General features: G+C 44.3%; 1 protein-coding gene across 12 annotated transcripts in view; it reads left to right on the top strand.

Moving 5' to 3' along the window:
• Positions 1 to 13,613, top strand: part of stk33 (serine/threonine kinase 33) — a 244,685-nt gene that overhangs the window by 61,394 nt on the left and 169,678 nt on the right. The window contains exon 1 of one of the 12 annotated variants that reach the window (XM_072466458.1): positions 8,303 to 8,343. The exons of the other annotated variants lie outside the window; for them this stretch is intronic. The gene's annotated coding sequence lies outside the window, so the exon portion shown is untranslated. Of the gene's footprint in view, positions 1 to 8,302; positions 8,344 to 13,613 lie in introns of those variants that run through there. 12 annotated transcript variants of the gene reach the window in all.

The raw sequence follows: 13,613 nt of genomic DNA, 5'->3' as shown, positions 1-13,613 counted from the left end.
AGTTACACAGAAAGCAATGAACTATAAAAAGCTTGATGACTGTGATTTATCTCGGAATACAATACTATCAGTTAAAATAAAGCATCCTTCATGGTTAGAAAACCTATTTAGAAATATTTGTAAATGGCCAGGATATTCAAAGAAAAATAAAGAAAGAAAATATCCTTGAGCAAAGGATAATATTTAACTTTAGACCAGAGCTCAGTATGAATTACTGATCAAATTGTCAACCTCTGTTTCATAGAATTTCATAGAATTTACAGTGCAGAAGGAGGCCATTCGGCCCATCGAGTCTGCACCGGCTCTTGGAACGAGCACCCTACCCAAGGTCAACACCCTATCCCCATAACCCAGTAACCCCACCCAACACTAAGGGCAATTTTGGACACTAAGGGCAATTTATCATGGCCAATCCACCTAACCTGCACAACTTTGGACTGTGGGAGGAAACCGGAGCACCCGGAGGAAACCCACGCACACACGGGGAGCATGTGCAGACTCCGCACAGACAGTGACCCAAGCTGGAATCGAACCTGGGACCCTGGAGCTGTGAAGCAATTGTGCTATCCACAAGGCTACCGTGCTGCCCCGTTGTCTGCCCATGACTTAATAAAGGTGCTCAGCAGAACAAGTCTGCATTGCACTAAATAAATACAAAAATTTCATATACATTAGAGTCTGATCTGATGCATGCTTGGCTTACAAATTGTCAAAATAATTCATAAAAGCAATGAATGTTCTTGAATCATTTAAATTTAAACATTTAACTCGAAATGCTGGATGTTGCTGGCCTGACAGTAGCAGAGAAAAATAAAATAAAATCTTGAAAACTTCTAATAAAAAGTAAATATTCAATCATTAACCTCTACCCATAGGTGTAGGTTACTAGATGATTGATTGGGGGGTGCAGTAGAGAAATAGAAGATGAAACTGAGAGATAGAATAGAGCCATAGAATTGCTACCGTCCATTCAGCCCATTGAGTCTGCACTGACCCTCTGAAAGTGTACTCTACCTAGGCCAACTTTCCTGGCTTATCCCTGCAACCCCATAACCCCATTTAACCTGCACATCCCTGGACACTAAAGGACAATTTAAAATGGCCAATACACCTGCACATCTTTGGACTGGGGCCACAGATTAGGTCAGACCTTTGATGACGCTAAAGATGGGGGCCCTGTCGTGTTAGGTACACTGGTCTAACACTGGCTGCAACTGGATGCATCTTAGATCAGAAAGATACTCCAGACCTTGAAGTTAGTTCAATCAGGTTTATTGAACTAATGGCACAGTTAGCACAGTTCTCTGTGAGTTCGACTCTCTGCTAACTTAAGTGTGGTTACTCTGCCTGACTGAATCAGACTAGCTCTTAGCCACGTGGTGGAGGTGTGAGATTGTAACAACACCCTTGACTGACTCTCTAGATGTTCATCAGTGGAAAGAGGCGGAGTGTGAGTGCCTCGTGTCTTTTATAGTCAGATCCCACCCCTGAGTGTCCTGCCTGCTTATTGGTCATGTCCTGTTCTCTATGTCCATTAGCTGTTTGTCTGTATATCATTATGTGTGTGTCTGCATATCATGATAGGCCCCACAACCGGTCAGGAGTATCACCTTTTTATGGTCATCTCCTATAATGGCATTCGCCTGAAGAAATGTTGCCACAGGAAAATTTAATCAAACTGTGTCTCAAACTTATGATGAGCATAGTAGCTTTTGTTTTTAAAGACATGGCTAGAGATTGGGAATGGATCTTGAGCTGATAGTTTCTTTTCCTATCCCAAGCGGGCTGAAGTTAATTGCAGCACCCCTACCACCAGTGAGGCTGGGAGAACTAGGTCAGTCCAAAGTGGGGCTGGGGTTAGCTGACACTTTTGATCTTCCTGGTGTATCTGGCTCAGTTTGTTTTCAGATTTATATAGAGCGGGATTCATGGCGGATGGTTTTGGAAAGGCTGGGGATGGGGCAATAGCAGGCCCGCGTGGTTGCTGGTGTTGGTGCCAGCGGGGAGACAGTCCAGTAGGACAGAGGTAGGTTTGGCACAACGAGACCCGGATACGATGGAAGGAGGCGAGACGCAGCGGCCAAAAGAGTGAGGCCACTTGTAACATCTTCACTCGCCATGGAAGCGGCCCAGCTTCCCGCAGCAGCAGGCCAGGCCCCGGGGCCGGAGAAGCGGCAGCGGAGGAGCCAGGAACAGGGAGAAAACACCTGGAGATGTCCAAAGCAGCAGCTGGAGGAGAGGAGGAGGATAAACAAGAGAAAGGAGAAGCCAACGGCAGTGATGCAGGACTAAGATCAAAAAAGGGGAAAAAAAACCAAAAGGCTGCAGCTGGATTTAAAAATGTTTTTCTCCAAATTGGCGCCAGAGCATGGCGACTCTCCACTCTTCCCTGCAGATCCTCTTACTATGGGGGCGATTCTCCGAGCCCCGCGCTGGGCCGGAGAATCGCCCCCGGATGGGCCGAGCAGCCGTGCTGATACGACAGAGTCCCGCCGGTGCCGTTTACCCCTGGTCGCTGCCGGCGGGAACGCTGCGCAAACGGCCGGGGGTCGGCCTGTGGGGGAGGGGGGCTCCTTCACCGGAGGGGGGGACCTCCGATGGGGTCTGGCCCGTGATCGGGGCCCACCAATCGGCGGGCTGGCCTCTTCCCACCTTGGGCCTACTTTCTGGCATGGCCGGCCCCTGAACACCGATGTCATGTTGAGTCGGGGCTGGCGCGCTAAAGAAGTCCCCCGCGCATGCGCAGGTTGGCGTGGTCCAACTGCGCATGCGCGGGTTGGCGCGGCGGCCATTTGGCGCCGGGAAAGGAGGTTGGAGCGGCATGAACCGCTCCAATGCCGTGCTTGCCCCCTGTGGGGGACAGAATAGGTTGTACCCGGGCCCGGTTCGCGCCGTCGTGAAACGCGACGGCGTTCACGACGACGCGAACACTTGGGCTCCATATTGGAGAATCCCCCCTATATCTTTTACAACCATTATTATAGTATGTTCTATAATTAGCAATTATTATTGCATGTTTTCTGTATTTATCTATGGAGCGATCGGCCAGGACTGTACGCAGAACAATACTTTTCACTGTACCTCATTAGACGTGCCAATAAATCAAATCACCTCAGGTTTGATTTCACCAGAAACCCTTACTTTCAACTGGGTAGTGCTCCCATGTGGTAAAATGTTATATGTTCATATTTGTGATCAACTCTCCAGGAATACATCAAACCAGAGTTGCAGGACAATACATGTGCCTGCAGCCCGTTCTATATGTTGTCACCTTCCTTTTTGTAAAGTGAGCTGAAAACCCGAGTGTAAACCAGTAAACTGGTTCATTTTACCTGAAAAACACAAATGGAAAAAAAGTATTGCTTTTTGTAGCACAATTTGCCTAATTCCAAATTACCCTTCTTTCATAGAAATATGCAGTTTTGCCCGATTTTATGAGCTAAAATCATTTTATAATCCTTGAACTGACTGGTAATAACCTTTGAAAGTGAGATCTTGCTATGTCTCATGCAGTTGCAGTTTCAACTTGTCCAGAGAGAAATTGATACATGAAGGCAACCTCTCCCTTCGCTCCTTGTGTTGGCGATTACCTCATTGAGCTGCCAATCAAAGTTACCATTCTGAATGAGAAACATTCCCTTTTGGCGTGGAAGCTATGGCAACTGTATTTTCTGTTTAGCTATGCAACCATTCCACACCTCCCACACCGAGTTTATTAAATGAATGTGTTGCTAACAATGAAGGTGGGAATGTGCTCAATGAGCATTATCTCAAAATTAATGAAATGACACACATCTGAGATGGCCCATTAGTCTGGTATTTAAACTAATTTGTTCTAAACATTCCAGAAAGTACCTTTCTCTAGGAGTTGACGCTTTATGAGCTAAATCTAACTTCATAGCAGCAATGTAACACAAATTAAAATCTCTTACCAGCCAAGTAGGTAAACATCTCTATTATACCGAGGATCGAGGATTCTGATTACAGATTTATGTATCAATCTTGGCACAGTCTGTCATGTTTAATTTCTCATGACCTCATCGCTCTTTTAGACAAATATTACCGGCATGATTCAGCAGCTTCTTCGCTCCCATCTTGGTGTCGGGACAAGGCTGTTGAATCTCACGAGAGGCCTCTTGCGAGAATTGCGATGCTTGAAATGTCTTGGGTGATCCAATGGAATCTCACAAGAAGTCGCGATCTGGATCTTGCCCTCACTGGGCTTGACCCCGATCAGCATATTTAAATGAGTCATACATCTCATTTAAATATATGTTTGCCTGATTCTCCCAGTGCCTGGGACTCAACAGCCGCACCTGCGAGGCCTCGCCAGGGCACCGATCAGTACTGGTCTACACAAATGTGGACGTGGCGTAGCAGCACATGGGGGAGAAGGTCTCTCAGGCCATGGGAGACCCCTGAGTGGTTGGGGACAGGGTAGGGTGGCACCCTGGCACACCCCTGGAAACCAGGCATCTTGGAACTGCCAGCCTTGCACTCTGGCAGTGCCCACAGGCTGGCAGGGGCACTGAAATGATGCCTGGTTTGCAATGCCAGAGATTGGGCACGGGATGCCTTACCTGGTTGAGGGGGTGTTCCCGGGGCCCCTAAGGTTGGGGGAGGATAGAGACCAGGGCAACGATAAAATGGCGCCCGATCTGCGAGGAAACTTTTCTTGCAGCCGCCGAGAATCACCTTGCTAAACGCGCCTGAAACCAATAGAAATGTTGTGAGTGAATCGTGCCCTACAGCTATGTGACCTATGTAGGATATTTGAGTTTTATCCTTGAGTTAGAGTAGCTTTTAAATAATAACATGTGGACAGAGGCGTTCTTGGACTTGTTCAAGATTTCTCTAAGTCGTCTCTCAATTTCATTTGGTTTAAGAGGTTCTTGTTTTTTTTTTAATCCTGCCTTCCATTTATCTGGAGAGATTATTGGAATACACACTTTAGGAAGGATTTTGAAGATTTAGATTGAATACAACTCATTCACTGGGATGCTATCTGATTTGAGGAAGTACAAATACAAAGAAAGATTTTGAAAAATTGGGTCTTTATTTGGTGCAACAATGTGGATTATGAGGCAATACAATAGAATTTTTTTTTAAATTATGAAAACATTGATGAGGTAGGTAGAAACGGACTGTTTCCAATGCTTGAGGAGCCAGAGCTACAAAATTCAATTTGATTTAGGATGTTCTTGTACTTCCTCTTTATCCATCTTTCTTTATTTTGGTGAGGTGATTTGAAGAGATTTAGAATAGGCACAAGAAATCGCTACAAAGTTGTGAGGCTGTGTATTTCACTTACACTGAGAGCTGAATGTACTGTTTCCATGTTTAAAAAGAAATCTAATTCTATGTTTAATTGTGTTGGTATGCACAGAATGTTTTCTTACTTCAGGAGTTCCAGGGTTTTACATGGGAAGAAGACTATCTTGGGTAACTTAGCTGATAAAACGGGACATATTGAAATGACTAAATGATTGTAAGCTCCATTGTGTAGTTTTGCCAGTAAACCTGGCTGCGTGTGCAAGACATTACCATTTACATTGAACGATGCTAAAAACAACGTTTTCAGCAAATCTATTTGATACCAAAAGTTAGTGCTCGTCTTTTAACTAAATTATGGCCCCCACAATGTATGAGGGGTGTCTGTATGATGAAAGTAAGATTTTAATCGTTCTTCATTTGAGAACATCCCTGATTCTTTCCTGCAGTTCTTTTGGCCCGAAACACAGAATCTTGAATTTTATTTTGTCATTTGGAGGTTTGAGCCAATTCATTTGTTGAATATTTTAGCTTAAAAAGAAATTACTTACTTTGTAAGAGGGGAGGAACAGTTGGTCATATGGGAAGTAAAATAAAATTTCCCAATCAACACTTGGCATTCTTGCAAAATGTGAAGGCTGCTATCATTTGAAGCTAACAAATGTAACTTTACCCACATGCTTTGTTCCATCATCCTCCGGAACATTCACAAGACAAAGACCCAGTGTAAGATGCCATTCACTGTGTAGCTTTTGTCATTGTGTGTCTTTTATTTTCTTTTCTTAATGAATGAAACTACATAACGCTTCTCTTTTCAAAAAATCTTTACTTCTGGCCGCATAAATAAGACAATTTATATTTTCTACAATGTTCCATTACCAATCAGGGAATGGGAAAAAAGAGTGGTACAAACATTGTGGGCTGTATTTTCTCGGCTCCAGGGCAGTGTATCTGGGGGGGACCCCAAAGATGTGCTGAGGAGCAACCCCCCACCCAGTTAAGGATTGCACGGCAATTGCCCAGGAAGTTCAAATCATTTGAAAATGCTATTTAGATTGGAAACCTCCAATGGTACTGACTGTATTACAGCATTAGTTACTCAGTAACAGTTTGAAGAATTAGAATTACTTCTAGCTTCTGGGTAAATAATGGACTGACACATCCTGACCCCCTATGGAACTCCTCCCAAATCCCAACGGACCCACTCCCATTATACCTTTGACTTCAACCAGCCCTCTCGACTCCACCACTCCCTACCCCATTTATCCACTATTCTCCCAACCCTCACCCCCAACATCCCCAATATTTCCCAACCCTTATTAGCCTCCCCCTGCCCTTGTGGCATGACCCGACTCCTGAATACCTCCTCCTTTCCCAAAACAAGCCCAATCCACTCCCCTCTCTCTTGGTCCAACCTGACTCTAACGCACTCCAAGCCCAAAACCCTCTCTCCTTTCAGGCCTTTTCAGGTCTCCTGATTTGGATCCCCCTCCTACCCCACCCAATGTCTGACCCGACTATTCCCCACCGCCCCCCCCCCCCCCCCCCCAGGACTCCCCGACCCAACACCCCCATGCCCCCCCGACGTGACTCGCAAGCCCCAACCACCCACCCAACCCAACTCCCACATCTCCCTGACCAGACCTTACTTCTTCATACCGACATGGCTTCCTTAGACTCCACTCCCGATATCCAACCCCCCGCCCCCAGGCCTGGCTTGATTCCCCCACTCCTTGGTAAACATAACTGAATCCAAGATTTTCAGGGAAATCGGAACATTTTTGCTGAAAAATACCAGAATGAATGAGGATCAGGTTTCAGGTCGGTGACATTTCATTGGAACTGAGGAAATGTTAATTGTTTTTCTCTCCACAGATGCTGCCCGTCTCATGTGTATTTCCAGCATTTTCTCTTTTGTTATATCAGATTTCCAACATCTGCAGTACTTTTCTTTTGTAATAATATAACAAGAATTTTCTTGTAACTGTTGTGAAGAGAGGTGGAGAAGGAATCTATCCACAATGTGATTTTGCTTAAGTCTTTACTTAAATACAGGAGTCAATACAGCTGGGAGGAAACCGAGCTGCACCTAGCTACCCAGTGTTAAACCTCATCTTGGTGTTCTTTGTGAATCCTGGTGAAGTTGAAGAAACAAATCCTCTTTTCCTTTGCCATGATAATTACAAAGTTTGTCCAAAAAAGTAAAAGAACTATTTAACTATCAGTGTAGTTCAACAAATCAATGATATGGGTAGATAATGGGAGCTCGAAATGATTGGTTTATACTTGATTATTTAATTGGCTGTTCTACAATTTGCACAATTTAGGTTTAAATCATATCAGTGTCTGAAAAGAGTTGTTGACTTTGTGGGTCTATTTCAGAATCCTTTTGTTATTTATGGCAGTTAATAACTATCCTTTGCATCTTTGCCAAAATATGCTTGATTTAAGGCATTCTTCAGACAGATTATGTCTGACTTCCAAGCAAGGTTTCTAAGTCCTCAGTATATCTTAGGAGCAGTTATTTAATTTAATTAATCACTGTGACCTTTCCGTGTAATTTACATTGCCAAAACATTTGTTGAGATAGAGGTAGCATTTGCAGGATACAGACTGTTTGTAGGGAGTAATGATTTACTTCTAATTCATTATTTCTTGGTCAAGGTTATGCTACTACCAGAAAACAAAGTACAAACATGAATTTGAAGTTTCAAAGCGAGTTCAGTACTGAAGCGCAATGTTAACCTTCCACTTTGTTGTAATTTGTGCTAAGTTGTATGTTTAAAAAAAAAATCAGAAATAAGTAAACATTTAATCTGGGAAAGTATAGGCAGCTAGGTACAATTAATTTTTCTGTAAGTCAACAATTAATTATGAATTCTTCAATCTTTCTATTTAAAAGTAACACCAAATTAAAGAAAAAAAAGCTAGCATTACTTTCTGTACAAAAAATGTTCCCATCCATTTCTCTTTCAGTTACAATATCTTCATCGATTCCTGTATATTTTATATGGAGGGAAGGTTGTCACTGTAGGTCTCCATTTTTCTTCTGAACTGATTTTCCGATTCCTGGTAGGTACTGTTACATACTTAGCCAGCAGTGTTTTTGTTTTGACTTTCCATCTCTAGTTTAGTTATTATGCCTGTCCAAAGTGACATTCTGTGGTAAAATCTCTAGAGGCGCACAAGCATGCTTGTCCTCCCAACCTACATCAAGAGGACATAAGGTAGGAGATAGAGTAATTTATTTTACGAGATGGGAGTGTTCTTTAACCCAGGCATTGTCAAATTCGGGGGCGCCACCCGCGGGTGGGTCGCGGGCGGGTGTCGGGAGGGTCGTGGAGCCATCCGTCGCGGCGCTCCCGATCGCGCAAATCCGCACGCAACAGCCGCAGCAGCTGGCTTTTAATAATGCTGGCTTCGAGAGGCTTTCAAAATGACCAGGAACAGATAAATCAATTCGGCCGCACTGTGCATGCGTGCCCGATCATCGGTGCGCATGCGCACAATTATACGCATGCGCCCGATGATCAGCTGCGCATGTGCAGTACGGCCGCATTTGTTTTTATATGGTCGCAGACTTTTTTTTTTCAAGTTCGGGGGGGGGGTCAAAGGGACCATTGGGGACAAAGGGACCCAAAACAATTTCCTCCATTTTTGTCAGCAACAAACCAGGTAAGAGAAAATGGTGGGTTGCGCCGGTCGGCCGGCGTAGGTCGCGAAGGTCGACCGGCGTGGGTCGCGAATGTCGGCCGGCGTGGGTCACGAAGGTCGGCTGGGTTGGGTCCCGAAGGTTGGCTGGTTGGTAAAAATGGGTCCCCGGAAAATAAGTTTGAAAAACACTGCTTTATCCTGAACATCTTGCTCAATGCCATAAAGTTACAACAATTGAAATGTCGCTTAATGTTGCCTTATGGATTGTAGATAAATCATTCCATTATCTCATTAAGCACATTTTTGGCATATGGTACTAATTCGGCAAACATTTTTATGTTCTACTTCTTCGAAAGAATATTCACCAAGAAAGGTTACATTTTGAAGTTTATTCTTTTAACAAATCATACAGGACGTGAGAAACACAAGGCTTTAAAATGTGACTCGAGTTTGATAAGTGGCCTCAACGGGGAGCGCGTGGCCGAGGCCGCTCATAACCCCATTTTGTGCATGAGGAGTTCCGCTCGCCAGAACTTGTCAGTGTAGCAAGAGATTGGGACGGCAATTAAAATGGCATCCTGATCTCCGAGACCCCCGAAACCCCTCCCAAGCCCCAATGCATAATGGGAGGATCCCCAACCCCCACAGGGCACCCCCAACCCGATCACACCTGTACAAAAAATGCCAGAGTGGCACCTTGGCAGTACCAACCTGGCAATGCCCCTGCCAGTGCACCTAGGCACCTTGGCAGTGTCAGGCTGGCATCCACATGGCAGTGCCAGGCTGCCCATACTTTCTTGTTCTCCATAATTTCTACGTTTGAAATAACGAATTGTTTAAATTATTAGCTGATTCCCTCGTTGGAGATGCCAATCTTATTCTGTACTGGGTTTAAGGAACCCAGCCATACTTGGGCTTGTAATTATGCCAACAAATTTGTGCACAGAAAGATGCCACAAACAGCAATGTGATGAACGAACACTTAATGGCTGACATCTTCCGTTCTTGGGCGCGGCTGGGATTTTCTGGTGCCTCTGAGAGTTAATGCAGTTTTGGCCTGAATGCTAAATTTTCCGTTCTCGCTCTCAACGGGTCCCACCTTGGATAAGACTGGAGAATCCTGCCCGTAATGTTTTTCACCATATCGATTCAGGGGTATGTGCTCAGATGACATAATGAATATTGGCTACTGAGAGAATTCCCCAGCTCAATGAATAGTTCCATGGGATCTTTTATGTTGAATTGAACAAGCAGAGGAACTTGGTTTAATGACTCATCTGACACGATTGACATTATAACACTCCTGCACTGCCAAACTGTCAGCCTGAAGTTGTGCTCAAGTCTCTGCATTGGGCTTTGGCCTTTTCAATCAAATTTGAGAATGTTACCAATGAGCAAGCTGATACATTTTAACATTCTACTTGCACTTGTTCCCCTTGTATGAGATAAGGATGTGAACCTAAGTAAAATAAGATATTCTACGTAAATATGTATATTTGGCTAAAAATCAGATAATCCAAATTCTTGTTGCTAAGCAAATTACAGGAGGATATGCATACCAAAATCTGAAACAAAAGCATGCCAACATTCAGTTAACTGTTATAGTTAATAGAGCTCAAGTAAGTAACCACATTAGCTATAAATGTTTCTTTAAATTGGGGGAATATAAACACTGCATTTTTAGAAGATACATGAAAAGGAAGAGTTGAACATATTTGGTATGCAAAATGCTTTTGACTTTTAATTTTCAGTAGTAAATACGATTGTTCATAAAGGAAACAAGCTGTATTTTGAGAATTTCAGATTATTTCAGCTGAGGTGAATGATGCAAGTTAGTTCTATGGATGAAAAAGATTTGCACCAAATAAATAAATTAAAGCAATTATCAGCAAGCTTTAGGGCTCCCAGCATGTATGATACAGTGCTAAAACTAACATCATTGCGACAATTATCAGTATTGTGGTCTTTCACAGCTTGATGTAATAGTGATTACTTTCACTCTAGCCTAAGTGCAATTAGCTTGTTACCCTAATGCATTGAAATAAATGTTAATTATGATGGTGATTTTTGTGCATTCTAAACAGAATATTTAGAATGATAATATTTATGGCTGATTTCACATTTTGACACGAATATGTACTTTTATGTTAAAGAATAATAATTATTTAAGTAATATCTATTTCATGGTGACTGTTAGTGAAGCTTTGTAATTTGATGTGGTTTTGTTTTCAGGACTGAGTGCCGTCTCATTTAAAACTTCTAATATACACAATCTGGGTAAATCAGGGCAGTTTACTTTGTTAGTAATGAACTTGAATCCCAGAATTGACTATGTGCTTGGGAATCAGATTTCTACATTTTGAGCCCACTGGTCTGCTGTATTATTGAGCACAAATGATAATTAATGGGAACCCACCTATGGACACATTTATCCATTGTCTTTGATTAGCAAAGTTTTTACACAGAGCAAAAATGACTGATAGTTTACCCAGGTATGTCTGAATCGAGGCCAGGTCATTTGACAAATGTTGCCATTAAGTCTTTTCATTCACCTTTTTAAAAAAAAAAAAAAAAATTTTTTTTTTTAAATTAAAGCTTTGCAAAGTTTTTCATAATAAATAGTAATCCTAAAACAGCAAACTAGAGTGAACATTAACATAGTGCAAAAAGAGAATATACAATAGCAATTGACTAGATGTGACCCCACGCGCCTCAGTCTTCCCACACCCTCCCAAAGGAGTACTCACCCCCACTCCCCTACGGGTCGCTGCTGCTGCTGACGTTTTAATTTTTCCTGAGAAGCCATCGGACGGTATTATGCCCCCGGTCAACAGCAGCAGCTCTGTACACTTGGCAAAATGATTTACACACATAAGTAGGCATCTGTTCATGGTGTTGTCATCCCTTGCTTCTCCAGACAGAGTTCGCTGCCGTTGTCGTCTCGTTTCGCTTCTGCGCACTTCTGCTTCTGCGGCCCTCACGTCTTCCCCGTTTTCTCTGTTCCTGTGGACGTTAAGTTTGTTAACGTTTCCCTGCCTCCGCCCTCCCCCTCCCTGGCTCTCCTCTAATGTTCCGTCTCTTCCCTCTACCCCCCCTCTCCCCGCTCCTGCCCCCCCCCCCCCCGGGCTTGCCTTTCCTTCCTTTTAGATTTAGCTGTGTCCCCCCCCCCCCCCCCCTCTCCCGGTCTATCTCCCCTCTCATGCTTTGGCTACTCTCCCCTGTTTCTTGGCTACCTGGCTATTCTTCTGCTTGTTTGTTGGCCACAAACAGGTCTCGGAACAATTGGGTGAATGGCTCCCACGTTCTGTGGAAGCCGTTGTCTGACCCTCGGATGGCGAATTTGATTTTCTCCATTTGGAGAGATTCCGAGAGGTCAGACAGCCAGTCTGCAGCTTTGGGTGGTGCTGCTGACCGCCAGCCGAACAAGATTCTACGGCGGGCGATCAGGGAGGTAAAGGCAAGGGCGTCCACCCTCCTCCTCAGGAAGAGATCTGGCTGGTCTGAAACCCCGAAGACCGCCACCTTCGGGCATGGCTCCCCCCTCACCCCCACCACCTTGGACATTGCCTCGAAGAAGGCTGTCCAGTACTCCACAAGTTGGGGCAGGACCAGAACATGTGGGCGTGGTTGGCTGGGCCTCCTTGGCACCGCTCACATCTGTCCTCCACCTCCGGGAAGAACCTACTCATGCGGGTTCTTGTTAAGTGGGCTCTATGTACCACTTTTAGTTGCGTCAGGCTGAGCCTTGCGCATGTGGAGGTGGAGTTGACCCTATGCAGTGCTTCGCTCCAGAGTCCCCACCCTATTTCGATCCCCAGGTCCTCCTCCCACTTCATTCTTGTTGCGTCCAATACGGTGTCGGCCCCTTCTACCAGTCGGTCATACATGTCACTACAGTTTCCTTTATCTAGTATGCTTGCGTCCAGTAACTCTTCCAGTAGTGTCTGTCGTGGTGGTTGTGGGTATGTCCCTGTCTCTTTTCGTAGGAAGTTTTTTAGTTGCAGGTACCTTAGCTCATTCCCCCTGGCTAGCTGGAATTTCTCTGTCAGTTCGCCCAGTGTTGCGATCCTGCCGTCCGTTTTAAGTGGTCATTCTCTTGGTTTAATAGTATTGGATTTAGAAAGCCATCTGCCAAGCATGTGAATCCAATACTGTTAAACCCCAGTTGGTGACCAACCGTCCTATATTTTAAGGATTGTCCCTTATTTTGACTGCCCTGTCTGCATTCCTTAAGGAACGCCTTTTGTGTCTCATTTCTAGGGCAGTCCAAAAGGGAGACTGGGCCAGTGAGTCTCTTCTTGCGTTTTCCTTTGTCTTTTTTTAATGAGCATTTTCACACTGTGGCCGTTGGCAGCCAGCACCCTTCTCTTCACGGTCATCTTTCTGACTTGCCATACTTTTATGAGCTAAAGGGTTCGCTCCTCTGCAGCGCCATCAATGATTTGCTCTTGACGGGGTGGGATATTGATTAATGACAATGAATGAGGCTTTGGGTTATTTTTATTCTCTACTGGGCCATTTACTGGTCACAGTCAGAACCAAAGAATATATAGCTTGTGGATTGCTGTAATTGAACAGGTAGGCTTTTAATTTATATTATGCTGTGCACTCTCACCGGCTTAAATACAAAGACTGGGCCTAAAGCCTGTGCACCTGACTGATAATGTCACCAGTGCTCACATGACTCA

The sequence above is a fragment of the Scyliorhinus torazame genome, chromosome 10 (assembly GCF_047496885.1).
Source record: "Scyliorhinus torazame isolate Kashiwa2021f chromosome 10, sScyTor2.1, whole genome shotgun sequence".
In the NCBI taxonomy this organism is placed as follows: Eukaryota; Metazoa; Chordata; class Chondrichthyes; order Carcharhiniformes; family Scyliorhinidae; genus Scyliorhinus; species Scyliorhinus torazame.
Note: the sequence above shows the minus strand (reverse complement) of the source record. Positions and strands in the feature narration are given on the sequence as shown.